The sequence below is a fragment of the Glycine max genome, chromosome 7 (assembly GCF_000004515.6).
Source record: "Glycine max cultivar Williams 82 chromosome 7, Glycine_max_v4.0, whole genome shotgun sequence".
In the NCBI taxonomy this organism is placed as follows: Eukaryota; Viridiplantae; Streptophyta; class Magnoliopsida; order Fabales; family Fabaceae; genus Glycine; species Glycine max.
Window position 1 is genome coordinate 39,971,079 of NC_038243.2, and position 9,568 is coordinate 39,980,646.

General features: G+C 33.6%; 1 long non-coding RNA gene across 3 annotated transcripts; it reads left to right on the plus strand.

Moving 5' to 3' along the window:
- Positions 1–3,196: 3,196 nt before the first annotated feature.
- On the plus strand, positions 3,197–8,008 carry LOC121175174 (uncharacterized). Of its 3 annotated transcripts, none has more exons than XR_005892380.1 (4): positions 3,197–3,370; positions 5,797–6,902; positions 7,004–7,623; positions 7,718–8,008. It is a non-coding gene; the product is annotated as an uncharacterized lncRNA (long non-coding RNA). The 3 variants fall into 3 exon arrangements; XR_005892381.1 differs by having other exon boundaries at positions 7,032–7,623; XR_005892379.1 differs by having other exon boundaries at positions 5,797–7,623.
- Positions 8,009–9,568: the final 1,560 nt, after the last annotated feature.

Sequence of the window (9,568 nt, forward strand, 5' to 3'; positions counted from 1 at the left end):
TTAATTTCTTTTGAAAATTTGTTTAGGCCTAAATGGACCTAATTGTATCCTATTACTAGAACTATAAGATTGGTGTAACCTGTGACAAGGATAAGGATGAACCTGTTCATTTTGTTTTTAGTAGAGTTAGTAATTGTTATCTAGGAACAATGATGTTATGATTTAGTTGTAGTATGCTATAATTGCAACAATATTTTTTATATTAATATTATTACCAATAAATAAATTGAATTTGCCCAAATAGCTACTATTTCATTATGCAGTTCTATGTAGTATGTACAAACAAGTTATTAAGTTATTTATTCGGGCAATTGCTATGATGCATCGTGCATAATCTTTTGTTCCAAATGTGAATTTAGTCATATTGATCTGTTGTGAACTATAATATAAACTACTTCATGTGTCTTTTGCTTACAATAGTATACTGAGGCTTTACAAAGACTTAGTGGATCGTCCAAGTAAGTTAAAAATGCTCCTGAACTATAATTATGTGTCCATTCATTCTTTTTAACTTGATTTGATTTAGTCCTTAAAATGTAATTAAAGAGAATTTTGTAATTTTAAATGATATACTCTTATTCGTAAGCATCCGGTACACCAGATTTCTTATCTCTCCTCTTTTTCTTTTTATTCATTTTTAAACTTTCTTTCTTAATCCAAACAAGGTATAAAGTTCAATTTATACATATGTTTTTTTGAACTTCATTTAATTTAAGATAAAAATTCTACTAATTAATATCCACATAGTAGGATTGATATCAAGCGTGGAAAAAGAATTTAAATTAAATTTGATCAACATATTTAAATTAAAATGTAATATTTTTTTATCATATCTATAACTTAATATATTAAAAATTTATTAAATAATATGTAATTGTGTATGAAAGAAACGATAAATTATAATTATATTTAAATTACGTTTAAATTATTGTCCAATAAGATCTATTAATTTATCTCTGATTCTAATTTTCCAAACATTCAAAAAATATTTATTTTTTAATCTAAACACAATTTCAATACTAAAATAAAAAAAAAACAATGAAATGAAGCGACCCGTGCGTATGTACGGTTCAAGGCTCGTTAATAATAAAATTAAAATTAAGAAAGCATTTTTTAAACCAGAAAAATTAAAATTAATTTTTTATATGTAGTGAAAATTAAATTGTCCTATCTAAATTAAATTTAAAATTTAAGAAATTTAAATTAATTTATCAAACTAAAATATTTATAAAATGAAATAAGTATAAATTAAAGCAATTCAAAATGCATTTTAAATTCTCAAATTTTTTAAAAGTCTTTATACAAACACAATACTTAGGAGTAAAAGGAAATCCATAATGTTCTCACGCCCACGTACTCGTTTTCATCTCGTGATATGTCTAACAGTCGGGCAAATCCTATTCAAGGATTATTTAAACTTAACTGTGATGGTTCCTATGTATATGCAACGAATATTACATCTTGTGGAGTTGTCCTTTGCAACAGCGGCAGGAAATTTATTCCAGCTTTTTCTAGAAGACTTGGCCATTGCTCTATCTTGGAAGTGAAACATGGGTAACCCTTTATGGGATAAAAATGGCGTTGTTTTTTTATGGTAGACAGTTTGATAATTGAGTCTGATTGCCTTAAAGCTGTTCAACTATTGGATGATGTTGACCATTCTGGAAGCCAGTTTTGTGACCTTCTTGATGAGATCATTGTGCTGAAGCTTTAGTTTTAGTAGTTCTTTATAGGTCATATCTGCAGGGGAAGCCATCAAGTTGACCGATTCTTTTTTCCAAATATGACTTATCGTTGTCGTCTTATGTTAATTATTTTGGTTTGATTATTGATTTTGTTGTAAAATCCTTTTATAGAGGATGATGTTGCTATTAACTCCCATGATGGGTTTAATTGGTTTGTGTCTGGCTCTTTGCACATACCATTCAGAAGGGGGGAAAATCATAATGTTAAATGAAGTGTAGGTAGAAAATTGTCATATTTTTTGAAGATTTAAAGGTTTTATATAAACAATATAAATTTTATTATCAATATTATTTTAAGAAATCCAAATTTCACTGAAAATATAACTATTATTATTATTATGTTATATATTCAACAAAAGTGGTTTACAATACCATTTGTCTTATCTCAGAATTTAAAAGAGCCAATTGTTAACATATTTCCCTTTCTTATTATACTAGTATAGTAGTGGTTCACAGTTTTTCTATTTTTTACTATAAAATTTACTTAAATAATCTCACTCCTTTTTCTATTTTTTATATTAAATTTAGGTTTAAATAAAATTTTGGTTTTCTTTGCTAAATTCAAAATTTTGGTCTTTCTATTTTAAAATTCGCATATTTGATTTTCTTATTTTAAAAATTTATAATTTGTAATTTTAGTCCAATTCTCAATTCTGTCTATATTTATTTATTTTATTTCTTATATTTTAATTAGTTAAAATATTTCTTAATGATACATTAAATGAATATGTTAGGTCTAAGAATTAGACTAAAATTATGGATTTTTTTTAAAAAAATAGAGACTAGATACTTTTATTTTAAAATGAAAGAATCAAAATAACATATCAAGCAAATTAGGACCAAAAAATTGTATATAAGCTTTTTCTTTATAACCGAATTTCAAAAGTTCACTATTAAAACTCATATGGACCAATAGGCTGGCCCAATAAAAATTCACAAGGTTGAGCGTGTCGGAGGGGCTTTTACTTTTTGCACTCATCACATGCTTCTTGCACTTTCTCCAAATTGTGACCCCCTTCCCTGAGTCGACAATCCCACGCAACAGTCGCGCGACGCCACTTCCCTTGGCCTCTAGGTGCAATGCCAACGAAGGTAAATGATGGTCGTTTTTTGGTTAAAAATGTTTTAGTCCATTGTAGTGTTGGGTTTTGGTGTAGGTGTCTCAAAAGACATTTTAGGATTTTCGAGCCTATTATAAAATACTCATTCCAAGAAATTATTTTGGATTTTTTTTTTCACAAAATAGGTATTCTGGACTAGATTGCAAGTGTATTACATAATAACCATTTCGAAACAATATTTTGATGAGTCATGCTTGGTGCACCCAACATTATTGTTGGTGCACCCAGCATATTATGTGTCAGGACAAAAATATCCCTGGGTATTTTTTTAAAATAAAAGTGCAGCCCCCCCCCCCCCACCCAATTTCTTTTCTTCTTCTCTCACCCAATCGTGCACCCAGCGCCTCCTCGCTTCTTCTCTCACGTGTTCGTGCTTCTTCACCTCTTCTTGGCCCGCTGTGCTTCTTCTTGCATCGTCCTCTTCTTCTTCAACATGCGTTGGTCTTTGGAGCTTTGCTTTGACGCCATTGCGGACGTGCATTGTGCTCCACCGTCGACATCAAGGTAAGGGTCTTCTCCCTATGGTTTTTGTTTTTGGTTCTCTTTTGGTTTGTAATTTGTTTAAGTTGATCCGGATAGGTATTCATTGGATCCGCATTAGAGCTAGGTGACAGGGTTAAGCATACGGATCAAGTACTAGCTACTTGATCCGTAATAGGATTTAGGCATAGGGATGAAATAACCTGAATACGAATCAACTTGATATGCAAGAGTATACAGATCAACTTGATTCGTAAGCTTGTTGCAGATTAACTTGATCCGTAAGAAGTATACGGATCAACTTGATCCGTAAGCTTCTTGCGGATCAAGTTGATCCATATACTCTTGCGGATCAACTTGATCTGTAAAGGTTTATTTTAATTTTAAAAAATGTATAATTTATGAAAAATGGTTTTTATTAGTGTTTAGGGTTAGTTTTGAGGCTTTTAGGCTGAAGTAGAGTACGGTTCAATTTGGAAAATGCTATTTGGTTTGGTTTTGAGGCTTGTTTTGTGACTGGTGACAGTTTTTAGCCTTGATTGAGTTCCTTAAAGACCATTTTCATTGCCAACCTTCTGTTCAATTTTCATCACTCCCATTAAGAAAAAAGAGGAAAAATTGAATTCCAAGAGATTAGTAAGGACAACTCAATACCAAGTGTGAAATCCTTGAAAGGATCTATACTATTTTGCCGAACTTTTCGATGCACCCATTGAAATAGCTGCAATAAGGAAAGACAGGGATGAAGTTGAAGGACTGGAATAAATTTTTAATTGTCAATGGGCAGAGTTTAGACTCACCTTCATTTTGATCTCTTTCCTTGTTTGATAACCAAATATTAGTTAACAGATTATGTTGGTAGATATATATGTGCAAGGAAAAATATCTCTAGGATTGGGTGGTTATGATGGATAAAGTGAAAAAGCAAAATACCTTTTCTTTGTGATTCATTATGTGTTGGAAGTAAATTTATACTAGAAGAGTCTAAGCACTGTAATTGTTGCAGAAAAATATACTATATTATTATGGTTACAAATGTACCTAATAATATACTTTTACCTGTTAGGGATCATAAAAGAAATTAGTGAAAATTTAAATTTACAGTAGTTGGACGTGCTTTTGATGACATGCTATTGTTGGAAAGACTGTTGTTCAATTCAAAAGTCCTACTTCTACTAAACGGTTAAAACTTTCTGTACTTTATTTGTGCAAAGTGCAAACCATAGTTCTTTAAGTATTAGCTGTTAACTGATAAACTTCTTCCAAGTTTAACTTATAAAGTCTATAGTTCCAGTATTTTGAATTGTCTGTCATTGTGTTATGTGAACCTTGAAAACTTGAGTGGACACTTCTAATATTAGTTAGGGTGCGAAGCTTCTGGATGTGCTTAAAGCATTAAGAAAACTGTTTTTGTGATGGATGTGCCTGAAAGTTTACATGTGTTTTTTTTCTCCAAATACTGTTTCCTCTTTACTTGAAGTTTCAAGGGATTAAGTCCCTCATTCTAATTGATACAATATTGTTTTCTCTTCGATTTTACATGTTTTTACATTGTATATGCCCATTACCTTAGACAATGAAAATACTTAGTTTTGTGTAGCTTTTTCCTCATAATCAATTTATCATTTCTTCTATTCTTGAAATAAGTCAACGAAGGCTGCTTAGAGGGATTCTCATTTTCAGCCTTCAATCTCTCCCAATTAGAATTCAAAACCTTATAACTAGTCTTGGCTCTATCTCTTGGTGCAACAAGTGGAATGTCCTTAAGCTTGAGCAGTTTCTTTGCACCAATGGAAAGAAGTGGATTCAGCCAAGAAAGAGTGGCCAAACTAAAAAGTCCAGTATCTCTATAAGGATTAACATTGAGAGACCCCGGTTCCTCATTGACAAGCAATGGCTCTTGAAGATCAGAGTTCCTGCAAACCCTTATACTTGTAACACCCCTAATTGCAACCAAACACAAAAATGCAAGAGCTGGCTGGTGTGACAACAACATTTGCAACAACACTAGAACATAGATGTTCAGAACCCCCCCTCCCAAAATCCTCTCCCATCAACATACAAAGTACACAAACAAATAACAAAGGACAAAAAAACATTGAACTTGCAATACAAGGCCGAGAAGCTCAACACAAACCAAGCCAAACCCTGTGCAGCAGTGACAATAAGAAGAGACAAATTCACGTCAGCATCCCCATTAGCCTCACCCCAAACCAAAGCATCCCCTTCAAACCCCAACTCCAAAACATTCAAAAACAAAACATAGAAACAAGACAACACTGACAACTTGAACCCCACACCGATTCTAACACTGACAACTTGCTTCTCATATTCTTTAGTGTCTTCCAATGAAGAACTAATTCAACCTTCAATTTTGTTTTGTTTGAACAAGTTAATATTGTGATGAATTTGTGTTGTTTAGTGATGGAATTTGTGGTAGACATTTGCAGACCATGGTCAGGACTAAAGGCTTAGGTTGTGCCTTAGGTAAGGTTATTAGTAGAGCTCTGGGGAGAAAGGATCGTCATGATTCAAATGATGCTCCCCAGCGGCGAAGGCCTACAGCATCGGCCTGTAGGCAACGAGAACCTGCCGCTGTTGCCGAGGATGACCATGTGGTACCTGCATATGAGCCTGTGGTAGGTACATATGAGTCTGTGGTAGATGCAAACGTACATGCACCTGGTGCAGATGAGCCTGAGGGATTTCCAGGTGGGCTGCGTGACCCATCAGTGCTTACGGAGTATGCTGACCATGTTGCAGTTAACGTATGGAGCAGGGAGGTATTTATAATTTTCAAGTTAACTTAATTGTTAAGTATCTGTTATTATTGAAATTTGTGTTCCTTTAAATTATTATGTTAATAAAGTGTTTGTTCCTTTATACTTTAATTCAGGAACATCCTGAATTGAAGTTATCCTCCCATGGGAGGAAGGTGCAACAATTAGGTAGGTCTGCTCCTAAAATTGAGGGGCTAGTTGCTGGCACAGGACTAAGTTCTTTGATCGTTTTTTCAGTAGACACTGGCGATCGGGGGCTTATATCCTCATTTGTGGAGAGGTGGCATAGGGAGACTAGCAGTTTCCATCTTCCCGTGGGGGAGGTTAGCATCACCCTATACGACGTGGTGTCTCTTCTTCATCTTCCCATTGTTGGCGTCTTCCATACCTTCCAGCCTCTACACGTCGACGAGGCGGTGTTGATGTTGGTTGAGTTACTAGAGGTCTTAGGAGAGGAAGCCAGGGTCGAGACAGCACATTGTCATGGACCATACATACGCCTATCTTGGCTACGAGATATATATCAGAGTAGATGTCAGGCCGGACATTGGACAGTTGCAGCTCATGCCTATCTTCTTCATCTTCTAGGTTGCACTCTTTTTGCTAACAAGAGTGCAACCCATGTTCATCTTGTCTTCTTAGACGCTCTGTGTGACCTAAGTCAAATTATGAGCTATGCATGAGGAGCTACTGCCCTAGTGCATATGTACGATCATTTGAATGATGCTTGTATTAGAAGCAGCCGACAACTTGCTGGTTACATCACTCTCTTACAGGTAATTAATATGTTTTTCATAAGTTAATTACAACAATGTTTTAAATAGGGTATTTTAGACGTTCATTTGAAATTTGTATGATTTTCATGTAATCTTTGTAGTGTTGGATATATGAGCACTTTCTGTCAGTTGCAGAGTGCATCGCTAATCCGAACTACGATGAGGTGTCACCACGTGCATGTCGGTGGATTGCAACAAAGCCGACTGTGAAGACCATATCTATAGCAATGTACAGGCAGCGTCTGGATCGACTCAGGATTCCTGATGTCTGCTGTATGCCTTATGGGGAGCATCGATTGGTTCGAGAGTTTCATTTGATTTCATGTTTTTCCAATCAACTCTGCTTGGGGCCCGTTGTCGTCAGACATCGACCAGAGCGGGTCATGCGCTAGTTCGGATACTCCAGAGTATTCTTGCACAGTTTGTTGATTCATGGGTGTCATTTGATGAAATAAACGACGGGTGCATGCACTACTTAGACCATCTTGCGCCAGCAGGTGAGATATGTGTTGTGTCAGGTCAGTGTGCACTTGAGTACATGAACTGGTTCTTCGTCATTTCTCATCCATTCATGATCGCGGCACAACCATTAGATCCGCCACGAGATGCACCTGCGACACATGATGCATCATTTGTGGAGCCACATATCCCTCAGGTCCCGAAGCCAGTAGCAGCATCGACACATGCCCGTTCTGATGTGGAGTAGCCCAGACATGCAATGGTAAGTGTTACTATTTGCTTAGTTGTATCAAATGTCATTTACGTCAATTATTTTAATACTAATTTGTGTAATTTGTTTGTTTTCTATTTCACAGGAGGCTTGCCATGCGATTACTGAAAGGTTGAAGTGTCTGCTCAACCTTAGGATAGTCACGGAAGGCATAGCGACACACGAGGTCATGGAAGAATGCATTAGGATTGCCAGGGGTGTCACAGAAGACCGCATTGTGGATGTGAGGTCTCGACGTAGGCGTCGCACGGATCAGCCATAGTGTCTTTACACATTTTATATTATCATTTTGGACGATGTATATACTTTTCTTGTATTTGAAAACATTTAGTTTTTTACTGAACATTTTGTATGTTTTAAGTTATTTTGGTTTATAATATTAGTGTTTTCGTTTAAATCTTATTTTTAAATTACTTGATTCCAAATTCATTCGAAATTCGTTGAAATAGTATGAATGTCATTCCAAATTGAAACAAACAACTAAAAAATAATTTGAAATAATACAATATGGATGTAACTAATTTAGAAATTGTTTTTCTTATTCTCTTACTAAAATCTATTTTGAAGCAAACTACCTCATTTCTATCTCATCAATATTATTTTCCATTTGATTTTATTATAAAAACATTGAAACATAAATCACATCATTTTTAAATCACTTTTAATTTAATTTATTTTTAATTCATTTAAAAATAATTTTCAATTTAAATTATTAATTAATAATTAATAAATTTTATGAAAATATTTGTAATTAAATTTTCAGTAAAATTATGAAAATAAAAAATATGTATATACAATTATTTGCTTTAGATTATTTGACAACTTTTATTACGCATTTTCAAAGTTATAAGATAAATTAGTTTACATAAAACAATTAGTTTGATTTTTTTTAAAAAAAAAAAATTTGACGTTGAAACCGACATGGGATTTTAATTTCATACAAGTAGTATGATCATAGATTTTTTTATTTATTATTTAGTCTCTTTGTTCTTTATTTTTTATTTACTCTCTTTGTTTTTTATTTAGTTCATAGATGGGGAGTTATTTTTTTATTTTATATTTACTCTCTTTGTTTTTTTTATCTTTCTATACTTTTTTATTTACCAACAAAATTATTTTCTGGTCCCATTGTTATCATTTTAGTTTAATGAATTTGTTGATTTAGGTAAACCATGAACATAAAATAATCATCATACGGTAAAGGACATGAATTCAAACATTACATTAACTTCAACATAGTGGAAAGAAATAAATTTTGCATGAAATACTACAACTAAGTCATGCTAATTTTGCGACAATGACATGTCGTCTTCCATTTCTACTACATGTTTACTAAAAACAGCTAAAATTTCTATTGGGCCAAATTTTTTCCAGTAGTTAGACTGCACTAACATCTTTTGCACGTCATCGTTGGTTTTCAGTTCAATAATTTTGAATTTGATAATTTTATCTGAATACTCAAAGTGGCTTGGTTGTCAAAAAAACAATCACCTTACCGTTTGTGTTTCATGAATACCATAAGGGGAAATCCCATGAGGCGCAACTTGCTTGATCAAATCCTTCAGTTCATCCATGGTACATCTAGAAGGAATGTCAAACTTTTTGAGATTTTTTCCTGCGAACGAGTAACCAACAAACTCATTTTAGTGTGGCATGTTCCATCTCCCATTGTAATATAGTAGGGCATCATGAGTAGGGGTCATAGTGGCTTCAAGTACGTTTAATATATCATCTAGTGTGTTCTACCAATGGTGCATAATAACTCAATCGGACCAATACATGAAAATTGATGATTACACATTAACATTGTGTTAACATCATCATAATTTTTCAGTTGCATATATTGAAAGTGAAATTGGTTACCTGTATCTTGAATGACTGCTAGTAGTAAATTTCATCCAAATATTTTTTGTCAATTAGCTGAAGGATATTGTGT